General features: G+C 39.6%; 1 protein-coding gene and 7 non-coding genes across 8 annotated transcripts in view; 1 reads left to right on the forward strand and 7 right to left on the reverse strand.

Annotated features, from left to right (window-relative positions):
- The window catches only part of mwh (multiple wing hairs), a 207,632-nt gene that overhangs the window by 77,559 nt on the left and 115,155 nt on the right, over window positions 1-14,918 (forward strand). The window lies entirely within an intron of this gene.
- On the reverse strand, window positions 7,020-7,091 carry TRNAE-UUC (transfer RNA glutamic acid (anticodon UUC)). The gene has a single exon. It is a non-coding gene; the product is annotated as a tRNA-Glu (tRNA).
- Window positions 8,091-8,162, reverse strand: TRNAE-UUC (transfer RNA glutamic acid (anticodon UUC)). Its single transcript has one exon. It is a non-coding gene; the product is annotated as a tRNA-Glu (tRNA).
- Window positions 8,488-8,559, reverse strand: TRNAE-UUC (transfer RNA glutamic acid (anticodon UUC)). The gene has a single exon. It is a non-coding gene; the product is annotated as a tRNA-Glu (tRNA).
- On the reverse strand, window positions 9,434-9,505 carry TRNAE-UUC (transfer RNA glutamic acid (anticodon UUC)). The gene has a single exon. It is a non-coding gene; the product is annotated as a tRNA-Glu (tRNA).
- Window positions 11,817-11,888, reverse strand: TRNAE-UUC (transfer RNA glutamic acid (anticodon UUC)). The gene has a single exon. It is a non-coding gene; the product is annotated as a tRNA-Glu (tRNA).
- Window positions 13,963-14,034, reverse strand: TRNAE-UUC (transfer RNA glutamic acid (anticodon UUC)). The gene has a single exon. It is a non-coding gene; the product is annotated as a tRNA-Glu (tRNA).
- On the reverse strand, window positions 14,438-14,509 carry TRNAE-UUC (transfer RNA glutamic acid (anticodon UUC)). Its single transcript has one exon. It is a non-coding gene; the product is annotated as a tRNA-Glu (tRNA).

The raw sequence follows: 14,918 nt of genomic DNA on the forward strand, positions 1-14,918 counted from the left end.
TCTTGTAAGAATTTGCAAGTTTGATCAACTGATTTAAATTCGAATATTTTGTGTCGGATTTTGCAATTCTTGGCAAAAAAACACAAACAAACGTTTGGTTATTAAAATAATTACAAGATAAAAAGGGAAGAAATAACTAAATGAATTATAGAAAACGAGATGATAAGTAAAATAACTTATTTTGTAGTTTGTGAAGGCTATATTTTTTATTTTAAAGGTATCAAATCCCAAAAAATGCGGTGCATCCGTGTAGTAGGAGGAACACCATGTAGACGTCCCTGGAGAAAACACTAGATCTATTTTTTTTTTTTTGTTGCTAATATAGTGGAAAGTCAAATAATTTTCGTTAAAAACCTTTATTTGTTAAATTAAATCTTTTCCGCCAAAATTTTTCTTTGTTAAATCAGCTGACTTCTTGTAAGTGATTGGTTTTCGATAACATTCTGCAAATTGTTAGCTTCGAGAGTGTACAATTCATTGAGAGAAGTTACTGAGAATTTGCTGAGTACTTGCAAGTAAAACCCTGGATGACAGGGGAAATTCGGAATAAAGCCAAGGAGGTCCGCAGACTTTATAATAGGGCAAAACGTAAAAAGCAGCTGTATTCTGGGACAACTACCAGGCAAAATTGAAGGAATACAACAAAATTACAAGGAACGCCAAACGTAACTCCTGGAAGCTATTCTGCGAACAGGTGGATAGCGTTAACGACGTTTCGAAAATCAAGAAGTTTATGTCCAAAACCCATACACAGACCGAGCAAATGGTCGATGGAAATGGGAAAAGGACGGAAACAACAGAAGAAGCTATAGGCCTTCTGATGAAAACTCACTTTCCGTCGAATACCACGGCCAGCACCGAGGCATCGATTGAGTCTGTTTACTCATCAGGAGATGCACCAAAAATTGACAGCTCGATGGTCAAACAAACCATCACGAGCTTTTCACCATACAAAGCAGCGGGACCAGACCAGATCTTCCCGGCCCTATTACAGCGGTAAGTGGACCTTATTGCTTCCAAACTGGTCCGGATCTTCAACGCTTGTCTAAAATTTGCAGTTTTTTTGTAGTTTTTATCCCTAAACCTGGCAAGGCAAGCTACGCAATACCAAAATCTTATCGCCCGATAAGTTTAACTTCATTCTTACTCAAGACAATGGAACGGACGGTCGACACCATGATAAAGAGTAGAATCCCTAACGATATGCTCAAATTCAAACAACACGCATACGTTAAAGGCAGATCAGTGGAAACCGCGTTTCACGAGGTAGTACACCATATAGAGAGAACCTTTGAAATGTAGATGTATACACTTGCTGTATGCATTGACATCGAAGGCGCTTTTAACAACGTCAGCACCGAAACGCTGATCAACTTTTAGACGAGTTTCAGGTAGACAGGACCTTAAGGAACTGGATCAACCATATGCTAAGGAATAGATGCATAAGCTGCGGGCTATATGACGTCAAAATAAGAGACAAAGTCGGACAAGGAACGCCACAGGGAGGGATACTATCACCTCTTTTGTGGGTTACTACCATAAACAGTCTCTTAAGGATTTGACCCAGTCTGCTACGCAGACGACGTTATAATACTTCTAAGGGGAAAGAATCCGAATATACTTTGCAGAAGAGCAGATACGACACTCAAAATTGCATACAACTGGGCCAGACCGAGAGGTCTGAACGTTAACCCGGAAAAAACGGAAATATGCACCGAAACGCTGATCAACTCTTTAGACGAGTTTCAGGTAGACAGGACCTTAAGGAACTGGATCAACCATATGCTAAGGAATAGATGCATAAGCTGCGGGCTATATGACGTCAAAATAAGAGACAAAGTCGGACAAGGAACGCCACAGGGAGGGATACTATCACCTCTTTTGTGGGTTACTACCATAAACAGTCTCTTTAGGATTTGACCCAGTCTGCTGCGCAGACGACGTTATAATACTTCTAAGGGGAAAGAATCCGAATATACTTTGCAGAAGAGCAGATACGACACTCAAAATTGCATACAACTGGGTCAGACCGAGAGGTCTGAACGTTAACCCGGAAAAAACGGAAATATGTACCGAAACGCTGATCAACTCTTTAGACGAGTTTCAGGTAGACAGGACCTTAAGGAACTGGATCAACCATATGCTAAGGAATAGATGCATAAGCTGCGGGCTATATGACGTCAAAATAAGAGACAAAGTCGGACAAGGAACGCCACAGGGAGGGATACTATCACCTCTTTTGTGGGTTACTACCATAAACAGTCTCTTAAGGATTTGACCCAGTCTGCTACGCAGACGACGTTATAATACTTCCAAGGGGAAAGAATCCGAATATACTTTGCAGAAGAGCAGATACGACACTCAAAATTGCATACAACTGGGCCAGACCGAGAGGTCTGAAAGTTAACCCGGAAAAAACGGAAATATGCACCGAAACGCTGATCAACTCTTTAGACGAGTTTCAGGTAGACAGGACCTTAAGGAACTGGATCAACCATATGCTAAGGAATAGATGCATAAGCTGCGGGCTATATGACGTCAAAATAAGAGACAAAGTCGGACAAGGAACGCCACAGGGAGGGATACTATCACCTCTTTTGTGGGTTACTACCATAAACAGTCTCTTAAGGATTTGACCCAGTCTGCTACGCAGACGACGTTATAATACTTCTAAGGGGAAAGAATCCGAATATACTTTGCAGAAGAGCAGATACGACACTCAAAATTGCATACAACTGGGCCAGACCGAGAGGTCTGAACGTTAACCCGGTAAAAACGGAAATATGTCTATTTACGAGGAAAACGAAAGTGGGTAACCTCGAGGAACCAGTTTTTCTAAATAGAACAATAAATATTTCCCGCACAGTTAAATACCTAGGAGTAATTCTGGATAGGAAACTAAATTGGAAAGACTATATTCAAGAAAGGGCCGACAAGGCACAACGATGTTGGTCAACATGTAGAAGGGCAATAGGCTCGAAATGGGGTTTCAATCCTAGGATAACACACTGGCTATACAGGGGCGTAATTAGACCAATCTTAACATACGCGTCTGTTGTATGGTGGACAGCTATGGACAAAAAATGCAACGTAAAGATACTGCAAAAGTCCAAAGAACATGTTGCCTAAGCATTAGCGGGGCAATGAAGACTACACCGACGAGGGCTCTAGAAACAATCTTGTTTATACACCCAATAGAAATTCAGGTAAGGTATGAGGCAGCCATCGCAGCTACAAGGCTAAAGTCGATGAGCGAGTGGATCAGTAGAGACCACCGAACATACCACCAAAACATACTAAAGGTTACAACGGGTGAATCTATAAACCAAACAGTATCAGACCGCATACAACTGGGCCAGATAGTGAAGTAGCTCTGTGTGAAGTTTCAATACCAGACAGAGACATGTGGATCGATGGAACTCTAGCACAGATTTCCGCTGGAAGCTGCGGGTTTACGGATGGGGCTGTGCTAGAGGGGAGAACCGGACTGGGTCTATATATAATGGAACCGGAAACGAAAATCTCCCTCGGACTGCCGGATCATAATACGATTCTTCAGGCGGAAGTCCGAGCGATAACAGAGTGTCTGAACTGGTTTGACACTCACACAAAGCCTACCACTGCGAACATCCTTACGGACAGCAAAGCAGCCATCACGGCTATAACGGCCAAGACAGTAAAATCTAGAACTGTCTTGGAATGCATACAGTCTATTAACAACTACTCCCAACATGGTACGGTAAACATTATATGGGTACCAGGGCACATTGGGATTAGGGGTAACGAAATAGCAAACTCCTTAGCAAAACAGGCAAGGGAGCAACCTACAGTCAGCATAGATAACGCCAAGCCCTTAAAGGCGACGTGCATAGAGCTAAAGGCATGGACAAAAGATGCACTATATCCCTCTGGAATAGAGAAGACAAGGGAAAAAAACACAAAAATCCTATGGGGGAACCCAGACGAGGACAAAACAAAGGGACTACTTTTGCTAAGTAAAAAAGACATTAGTAGACTGACGGGTATCCTTACAGGACACCTGGGTCTACAAGCGCACCTGCACAAAATAGGTTGTGCAGGAAGCAGTGAATGCAGAGCATGCAGAGAGGACGACGACACGTTGAAACACTACCTCTGTCACTGCCAGGCCTTCACAAACCCGAGAAAACAGCTACTAGGGAGCGACATAATACAAGGACTCGATCACATCAGGACAATCGAGCTCAAAACTTTAAGAGACTATGTCAACATGACAGAAATCTTAGACTAACGTCAATAGAATAATCAGGAATTTTAACCAATTCATACACAAACTTTACAACCTCATCCTGGCCGCAAATTAGAGCGCACAACAGGTCTACTTTATGGCTTAAGTGTATGTCCACACGGACATGTGGTGATCCTGCATCACCCCTCTTTTCAACCTAACCTAACCTAAGTACTTTATACTTGCGAAGTTGTCGAACAGATCTTATGTCTTCAACGCTACATCACAAAGCTTAACAACTAAACAAATGAAATTTAGCACAAAAATGCATGAAAACTTTGTAAAAATATTATTTAATTATTAGAAAGTTTGTGTTGTTGATCCGTAGTGGGACCACCCTGCCCATTTTCCAGACTTCGGGAACAACGAGGGTTGCTAGCGACAAGTTGAGAACTTAAGTGAGATACTCCAATCCCGGCTCGTCAGCATGACCATGGAGATTCCATCAGGGCCCAACGCGTTGGATGATTTAGCGTTGCTGATGGCATTGGCAACATCATCCATTGTAAATTGTGGTGGTTCATCATCGGCAGGAAGAGATCTGATGCGACGTAATACTCTTCTCTTCGCCCTGTCACTCTCAGGGTGCTCGACAAACTGTCGATTGAAATTACTTGCGCACCTCTTCGGGCCAGTCAACGTAACGTCGCCAAACGTGACTGAGGTCCTATCTTCCCTTCTTCCTGGGTTCGAGAGTGACTTAACCGTTGCCCACAATTCACCTATACCGGCTCCAATGTTGCAGCTCTTCAGATGATTTAACCATTTGTTCCGCTTATACTCGCCGACCAGCCTGTTAACTTCCAGTGTCAGCTCCCTGACTCTGGGGTCATTGGGGTTGGCACGATGAAGCTCATTTGCTAATCCCGTCGCTTCTGCTGGAAAGTTTGGTCTTACTTCGGGTATTCGACCAGCAGGGATACGGCGGGCGGCTCCAGCAGTGATGATGTCTCGAAACGTCCTTTCCGCTACCCGAACATCAGAAGGATTGGGCAATTCTCTGAAGCGATGATTGGTGAACTCTCTGAAACTCGGCCAATCAGCTTTCTTATGATTGACGAATGTGCGGCGTTCAGAGGTGATGAAGTAGGGTGGTCTGCTAATGGAGACAATTATGTGAAGATGGTCTGATCCAAGGGAAATGGGTTGCCAGGTAACGTCATTTGTCAGACCAGGTGACAGGATGGTTATGTCTGGTGAACTGTGACACTCTCCTCTAGGGGCGTCCTCATTGACCGTGCAAAACTTAGAGCTATCAATCTGCTCAGCCAGCGCTGTACCTCCCTGGTCGTTTCCGAGGACCGAATGCCACATCTCATGATGCGCATATAAGTCCCCCAGGACGATTATGACCTCCAAGAACAGGCTAATGTCAGGCCTATAATCTGAGATACAGCTATTTCTCGGCGGGATGTATACGTTCTGCAACTCTATCTCGGCAGTTCCAGACCTGACTGCTACCCCCATACATTCCATGTGCGGGTCACTAGAGACAGGCTCGAGCGAGATAGGTCTGTATTGGACTGGTGCAATAGGAAAGCTTATCCCCAACCTCCACTTCTGGTGCGATCTTTCCTTAGCATCACAATGCTGTAAGCTGTGGTTGTAGTTCAGCTTGGTTTCTTGCACCACCGCGACCTTGACCTCGAAGTCCATTGCAATTAAATTGCAAAAAGGATGCATTCTCTGGGATTGGGCAACAACGGCTGGTGTTAAAGGCTGCGTGTGCGGTTGTTGTCGAGGGGACTGCGGGGGAGTTTCGTAATCCGACGACGACTCACTGGGGACTGTGTTCACGCAGCATGCAGCAACATATTCCCTGTCGTAGTCCCTCACATGGACAAGTCCAGAGCAACCCCTTAGATGCACCCACTCCTGACATCTATTGCACCTCATCCAAGGTTGAATGCGGGTGAAGATGCGGATGTGACAAACTGAGCACAGATATATTGGTCCTCGGTTTTCCTCAGTCCCGGCACGGACCAAAAGAATTCGGAGCAGGCAGTCTGGGATATGCTGCTCCCAACACAGAAAAACGAAACAAATACAAACATATGTACACTGAGGTGGCAGCCGCTTTCCGGAACGATGATTTTGTGTTGTTCCGGGTCAATCCGGTACGAAAGAACCCGCTGCCGTGGGATTGTATACTCCATAGTCTAAGCCAGCTAGACCATTTTGGTGAGACTATAGGGATATAAATACATTTGGACTCGGAAAATATCTATATGGGGATTTCTAAGTGAAATTGGATACTTTTTCAAAATTTCCAATATTTTTGATGCAAAACATTGTAGTATATTTCCAGATTTATTTATTTATTTTTTACTAAAGGCTCCAGAGATATCACGCGTTGAAAAAGTCGAATTCTGTAAAAACTATATGCAAAGAAATACTCAAACTTCTTTAATATTGGCCCAAATAGAAAAAAATAATTTTTTGTATTTTTATCAGCTATATAATAAAAAGTATTGCACAGTGGGCTTGGATGCAATCTTCAAGATTTAAAATAATTTAATTAAATCAACGATTGTACTCTTCGATTTTCTTGAATTTTGTATTAGTGGGATTCGAATAATTACTATTTTTCTTAATTTTGTAAAATTTGTCAATAGCATCACCACAACAAAAAACAAAGGAAATCCAAAACTAATTTTGAAAAAGTGTCCGATTGCACTCAGAAATCCCCATATATGAATCCGTCTCTCCCCAGTCAACAAATCTCTCATAAATCAGGTAACAATAAAAAGACTTCCCATACCGGGAATCGAACCCGGGCCTTCTGGGTGAAAGCCAGATATCCTAGCCACTAGACCATATGGGATATAAAAATATGAAACAGGATCACATAAATAGGATAATTATTCCCTTACAAAAGCGGTTCATATGTCAGAAGGGATATTCAAAGGATTTAACGTTTAATGCGAATCTGTAACTATAAAGCGACAAAAAAAGAAAGAAAATATTATTCGTTTAAAATTTTAATAGAACTTATAATCTCTAAACCTTATAACAGTTTTGATTACTAGTCACCCAACGACAATTGTCACTTCTTCATAAGTATTGGGTACTCCAAGTTGTTTATTAAAAGTTAACTTGAAATGAACTCTTCAGTTTATGTTTTTTTGTTTCAACTGTTTTCACAATACTCGCACAATTCAATTGAAACTCTACTTGAAAATCAAATATGCTAGAGATACATATCATTAAACATACACACTTGATTTGACTAAGCGACTGAATGACTGACAGACAGAAAGATAATCATCAATTGTGTATACATAGGTATATAGCTATTGCTGCTGATTTGACAAAGTCAATGAACAAAATAAAAATGACCTTATCAACGCGTGCTTAGTTGAGACAAAGTCATATACCCAGTAATAAAAATGAAAGCAAAATAATGTGAAAAACTTGAACTTATTTCTTCATAATTATTAAGAAATTTTAATAGAAAAACAAAAACAAATCTCCATATGTATATTGCACGGCTTACTCACGCGTTTAAAAGCAAGTTGTCTTATTGTCTACGGCTTACAGATCAAATGTAACATAAAGCAAGGGCGTAAAAAGTACACGCTTTTTAATACCTTTGAGTTAATGTTTATTTTTATTTTATTATTTCAATCATACCGTTTAGATGTTTAGCTGTCATCATTGACATCTGGAAATTTTATGATATGTGTATGACATACTGTTGTGGGCCGTTAGAGTGTAGCGAGTCATAATCTAGCTTTTAGGGATGTCAGTTTGAGGAAATTAAAAAAAAAGAGATTTCAAGCTAATATTTAATTGGTATTTGGAGGTAGGTATAAAAGTATGCTTCCCATACCGGGAATCGAACCCGGGCCTTCTGGGTGAAAGCCAGATATCCTAGCCACTAGACCATATGGGATATGAAAAGTTATCTGATAAGATCTAACCGGAAAATTTAATTAAAATTAATTAAATTAATTAAAATTTATAAAATAAAATAAAATAAATAAATTAACTAAAGAATAATCTTTCGTCTCACGTTTTTAGAAATCAAGAATGTAGCCACAGATAATACTCTAATAATTTAAAAAAATTGGGAGATCATTGTTTATATGAAGAAGAAAATTCTATTTTTGTGTGTCACAGGTCAAATGTATCTCGGTTTAACAATCTAGAAGATCTCAGAGGTCCGATATAAGAAACTAAACCAAATCTGTTTGATGTTGTTGTAATATTAAAAAGACTTCCCATACCGGGAATCGAACCCGGGCCTTCTGGGTGAAAGCCAGATATCCTAGCCACTAGACCATATGGGATATATACTTGCGAATTATATAAAAATACTAGCTGACCCAGTTCCGCGTTGCTGGCCCGTCGTTTTGGATTTCCGTGTAAGCCATAGTAATCCATTTACAATTTATCAGTCTAATATTGATCCCGCTAGAAGTGACCAAAGCACATTACCGTGTTCTACTGTATTTAAAATGTGGGATTGATCGCGCTTTCCCACGTATTGGAGACCGGGTTTTTAGCGTTTTTGTAGTCACGCCTACTAAAATTAAGGATATTATCTATAATTATACATTTTTGAAAAATTGGGTTGACCGCGATATGCCATTTCCGAGATGACCATTCAAGATCAAGGCAGTAAATACCATATTATTGCAAGCATTTTTTAAACAAAACGTTCAAAAATAACTTTCATTTCATGTTTTCTTAAAAAATTTTGTGGGTGAGGTACCCTGGTCACTCCACTGACCACTATAAAAAGTAGTTAAAACCCTATTCTCAGACCTACAAACTCCACATACAAAATTTCATCAAATTCGGTCCAGCCGTTTCGGAGGAGTTCAAAGCCGAACACCGTGACAGGAGAATTTTATATATATAGATTAAGATATCAGACTATATTATATAGGATGCAATTTATTCTTGCTTACCTCCGGCGAAGGTCAGATATCCTGACTACCAGCATAAGTATTGTAAATGAAGCCTCACGGCATCTTGTGTGATAAAATATAAAATAATTTTAATTCTTAGTCTTATATTATAAAAGGTTCAGTCCACAATTGATATCCTAATTTCTTTCAATCTAACTGAATATAATGTATTGTTAAGAAATTATTGAGCAGATACACCACTACAAGTGCTCTTCACCGATATGACGTACAACCTAAAGTTAAAAAGGCCTTCCCATACCGGGAATCGAACCCGGGCCTTCTGGGTGAAAGCCAGATATCCTAGCCACTAGACCATATGGGATATGATTTGCAACATCTCTTAAACATGGAGTTAACCATTCTGTTGACATTATACACAGAAGCTGCAATGGATCTGGAATGTACACCGAAGATAACATTCACGCTCGAAAAAGAGTCCATTATGGGGATCACAAACTATATGTCAAAGTATAGTTTACATGTTAACCTTATTTGACCTTAGAACTCTGGAGTGTCTCCACCACCGGCTATACCAGGGAATGTTTTTTTTTATTCGACATGTTTTTTAATTTACGGGCCTTCAGCCCGGCTTACGATTTTCTCCTCTGTGCATGTTCAACACCAACTACGTGATCTAAATTTTTAATAAATACGATATATTTTCCAAGTGGTCGGCCTTTGACCGGGACTAAGGACTTTCTCCTCTAGAATATGTCTAACACCTGTTGTAGTTCTCAGAGAGACAGTGTGAAAGATCTGAATATTCTTCCATTTTGTTGCGTTTGTACGCTCCAACCACACTGGCGCCGAATAACTTACCACATACGGAGAAATCACCCTGGTATAGTTCTTAGGAAGGCAGTCTCATAGTTCTCAATATTCTTCCTTGTTGATGCTTATTTATAACGCATAAGAGCCGAGAATTGGGCGCCAAAATAGCTTACACAAGCCGACATCTCGTGTTATAACAGGACAGCAGAGTTTTATTGTCTGTCACGAGGGGAACGACTTCATGAATGTTCTACAAACTAAATTATCTCATCTGCAATCAATGTGGTAAACAGCGCGGAGAATATCTGTATGTATATTCCTCTCTTTGAAGAAGATGGCAAGATAAACTTATCCTCTTACAAAAGTCATTAACGATGGGATGCTGTCTGGGTTGGATTTTTGACAGTCCCGTAGATCCTGGAGTGAGTTGGCGAACTTGAAGTGATCGTGCGAAATTGTAGTGATCAGGCGAAAATGAAGTGATTTGGCGAACTTAAACCGACCCGACGAACTTATTTTGATGTGGCAGACATATAGTGGGCTGCCGAACTTAGAAAACGCTGATGAACTTATAGTGGGTTGGTGAACGTATATTGAAATGGCGAACTTAAGACTATTAAGTTAAGCTTATAATAGTGAAGCTGACGAGCTTATAGTGAACTTACGAACAGTTACTGTAAGCTGGCGAACTTATAGTGGTCCGGTGGAACTTATAGTGGTCTGGTGAACTTATAATGAGCTGGGGAACTTACAGTGAGCTGGCGAACTTATAGTGAACTGGCGAACTTATAGTGAGCTCGCGAACTTATAGTGAGCTCGCGAACTTATAGTGTGCTGGCGAACTTATAGTGAGCTGGCGAACTTATAGTGAGCTGGCAAACTGCGTGTCAACTGTCAAACTTGTAGACATCTGGCGAAGTGTTATCAATTTACGAACTTATAGTAAACTTATTGTGGTCTGGGTGACTCGTAGTTAACTGTCGAACTAATAGTCAACTGGCAAAACTTTTTGTCAAGTGCCGAGCTTGTAGTAAACTGTCGAACTTTTAGTGGTCTCACAAACTTAGAGTGAGCTAACAAACTTATATTGAGCTGGCGAACTTATATTGAACTGACAATGCTATAGTAAGCTGAAAAACATATAGTGAGATGGCGATTTTTAGTCTGCTAGTTATCTAAATGTGACCTGGCCAAACAGATAGAGAACTAATGAAAAGTTGGTGAACTTATAGAGAACCGATGAACTTATAGCGAATCCTAGTGTCAGACAAAAGGAAAGAGTTTTCGATTTTCTAAAAAAAAATCCATAGATCCTTTTGACTTTAGACATTCTGGTATATCACTGCAATTATTGATGTTTACAGCTTACCTGCATTGTGAGGCGTCTGAAAGTGAAATTAGTTACTGCCAGAACCCTGAGGATCGCCGAGTTTCCGATGTGGAACTAGTTCATCTTTCTATTGGGATTCAATTTAACAAAATCCCAGTGAGCGATACGTCATTCACCAATTCGGATAAGGAAAATTGAACCGAATCTGTTTGATGTTTACTTACTTACCTAGCTGGCCCATTACAGAACATTTGTTCCATAAGCCGAACTAAGAAAAGATCTCCAACTCTCTCTGTTTTGTGCTTCGCTTTCTGGAATACCGCGCCTTGTCATCTCTTCATCCACTTGTTTGCACCATCTAGTCTTTGGCCTGCCAATTCTGCGTGCACCGCCATGTGGCTCGAATTTATACGCCTTTTTAGCGGGTTCATCATCGCTCATTCTTATGATATGGTCTAGTCAACGCAATCGTTGCATCTCGATACGTTTATCTATACTGATATCGTTGATGTTTATGTAACATTAAAAATACTTCCCATACCGGGAATCGAACCCGGGCCTTCTGGGTGAAAGCCAGATATCCTAGCCACTAGACCATATGGGATATATACTTGCCAATTATATAAAGATATTAAGATATCAGACTATATTATAGGATGCAATTTATTCTTGCTTACCTCCAGTGAATGTCAGATATCCTGAATTTCAAACCCAAAAAGGCGACTTGTGTATCCCTATGATCAAACTTTAAGAAGGTCGATCGACCCAAAACTTCCAAATGATTGATTGTAGTAACCTACAGATTTCATACTTCTAGATTAATAGTGAGTGTTTAAAGGCGGACACTTCTGATTCTAATTTATTGTATGTAAGCTTTATGATTTTGTCATTAGTTCACTCCACCCTTATGTTCATATCAAACATATGATTAACTGGTCACAATTCCGCGGTGCATTGGAACAAAATATAGAGGAAATACAGACAATTGAAAAGCTTTCTTTTTATTGTTTGTTTTTTTTTTATTTGCTGGCTTGGCAACTTCTTCTCTGTAACAATGTTACCGAGCAAATTAGAGCTGTTGCTAGTGATTGGTTGGTTTGTTTGTAGCTTGTTTAGCTTGGTTGCCTAGTTGATAGGTAGGTTGATTAAAGCCATGACGGTTATGGTGGCGGTTTATATGAAATTTTCAGACTGTTGTTAGTGTCTGATGATTATTAGACAAACTTCAGTGGCTAATGTGGTTTAATGCAATGCCACGGGTAACACGTGGTGTAATGTGTGAGAATGTTGGCTCGTTCATGGCATTTATTAGCTGCGACTCTAGTTATGATTTTTTTTCTTCTACCAATTTTTAATTAGATTTGCTTCGCTTGTGAGTAGAAAAAAAAATACTCACACAGAAGTCTTAACATTTCACATATATATATTTTTTTGTTGTTTTTGCTCTTTATTACATATTTACAATTATTGTTTGTTTTATTCGTTTGTGATTTGTTAATATATGAGCAATAATGTGTGTATGTGTTATCCAGCGTAAATTATGTTTCACATTAACATACCTTGCGGTCTAGGAAAGGTTGCACTTGAACGAATGCTGCTGCTGCTACTGTGTTCCATGGTTCACCTAAGGTTATCAAAGTTAAAGGGAAAATAGAAAAAAGTGGTAGCATCTTCATGCTTGCTTGTCAATTTGTTGTTGTTGTTTTACCTCCCATGGTGTTAGGTAAGCCTTGGCGTTATATAAAATTGTAGCGTGTAGACATTTCTTTTGGCCTTTTCATGTAATTATTATTAAATTATGTGTCTTCTATTTTTAATTAATTATGAATAACACACAATGGGCGCCGATATACATAAATATGTGGGATGTTGGCTGGGCAGGAGGACATTATCATTGCCTATAGGTGATGAATGAAAAGTCAATGTCATGCTATATTTGTCAAATTATCAAAAAGTTAATGCAGCAGATTAACAAGATAATGAACTGCAAAGTGCGCCGAAATAAGGCGACTATGGAGAGTTGCCTTTGTATTATGCACCCGGTATGAGAAGGGAAGGTTATGGACAGTAGCAACACATGTTAGCTTCAAATTAGCATGAATGTGAATTAATGAGGTTATTATTGGAGTAAGAAAGGTTCTTCGGATATTCGGTAAACTTAAAAAATCTATTTATATGAATATAATTTAAAAATAATATATCATTCTTCACATTTACCTGGGCACTGTGTTAGCTGTTGAACTTTTAAAGAGACGTTGAAGTTATAGTGGGCTTGCTAAATTAGAGTGAGCTGACCAACATTTAGTTTTACAGTAAATTTCCGAAACTATAGTGAGATATTGAACTTATAGTGATCTGGCGAAATCATAGTGAGCTGACAAACTTATAGTAGGATGGTGAATTTATAGTTAGGTGGTCAAAGTATTGTTAGCTGGAGAACCTGTAGTGCGCCGACGAACCTATAGTGATCTAGAGAACGTATATTGTGCTGGCCACTAGCGAAATTATAGTGAATTGGCCAGCTGAACTTCGAATCACAATGAATATGAATTAATGAGGTAATTAGGGATTTATAAAAGTAGAAAGGTTCCTAATCTCAAAAGGTATTTCCTAGGCTCCAAAAAAAACCTTCACATTTGCCTGTAAACTGCTATATAGTCAGCTCAAAACTAAAAATATTCCCATACCGGGAATCGAACCCGGGCCTTCTGGGTGAAAGCCAGATATCCTAGCCACTAGACCATATGGGATATATACTTCTTCGCTAAAAGCATTGTATCATCTAACGTTCTTAATTTCCAGAGGTTTCCTTGAAACTTCTCGAACTTAATATACGATTCACTAAAAGTATTCCAGATTCACGACCCCCCCACCATTTCTGCGTACTAATAGTGAAATTTCAAACTTATAGCGAGCTGGGGAACTTATAGTTACCTGGCGAGATTATAGTGAGCTGACAATCTCATTGTGATCCGAATAACACGTAGTAAGTAGGAGGGATTTTACTAACCTAAAAACTGACTAACTTTTTGTGTTCTGGCGAACTTATCATGAAATAGCGACCTTGTAGTTAGCTGGCGAATTTGTAATGAGCTGGCGAGCCTAGTTCTCTAGTCGTATTGGAGATATACACTATCCAAAAATTATAAAAATTTCCCATACCGGGAATCGAACCCGGGCCTTCTGGGTGAAAGCCAGATATCCTAGCCACTAGACCATATGGGATACACGGTAATATAATATTTTAAAGGTAAAAATTGCAATAGAAAACATGAAACCAGAATACCACTTCACTAGATTTGTTTAACCCCATTGATCAGCTCTTAAACATTTAATGGTACATATGGACGTATAAGTGCTGTCAACATGTATACACCCATGAGGTCTTATGCCTTAAATCCAATCATATTTCATTCAATTTTTAATTAATAAATTTACATCATAAACAAAAGAATGTTTAGAATATCTCCAGAATTTCTGAATCACTGTGCTGCGTTCTAATAGGGACGAACTAGTATTGACGTGTCGAACTAATAGAGTGCTGGCGAACTTTTAGTTAGCTGGTGAAACTATAGTGAGCTGGCAAACTCGTAGTGAACTAACGAACTCAATGTGAGTGGAATACCATATATAG

Source organism: Musca autumnalis, unplaced genomic scaffold (genome assembly GCF_047663935.1).
Source record: "Musca autumnalis isolate F117 unplaced genomic scaffold, ASM4766393v1 scaffold_5, whole genome shotgun sequence".
In the NCBI taxonomy this organism is placed as follows: domain Eukaryota; kingdom Metazoa; phylum Arthropoda; class Insecta; order Diptera; family Muscidae; genus Musca; species Musca autumnalis.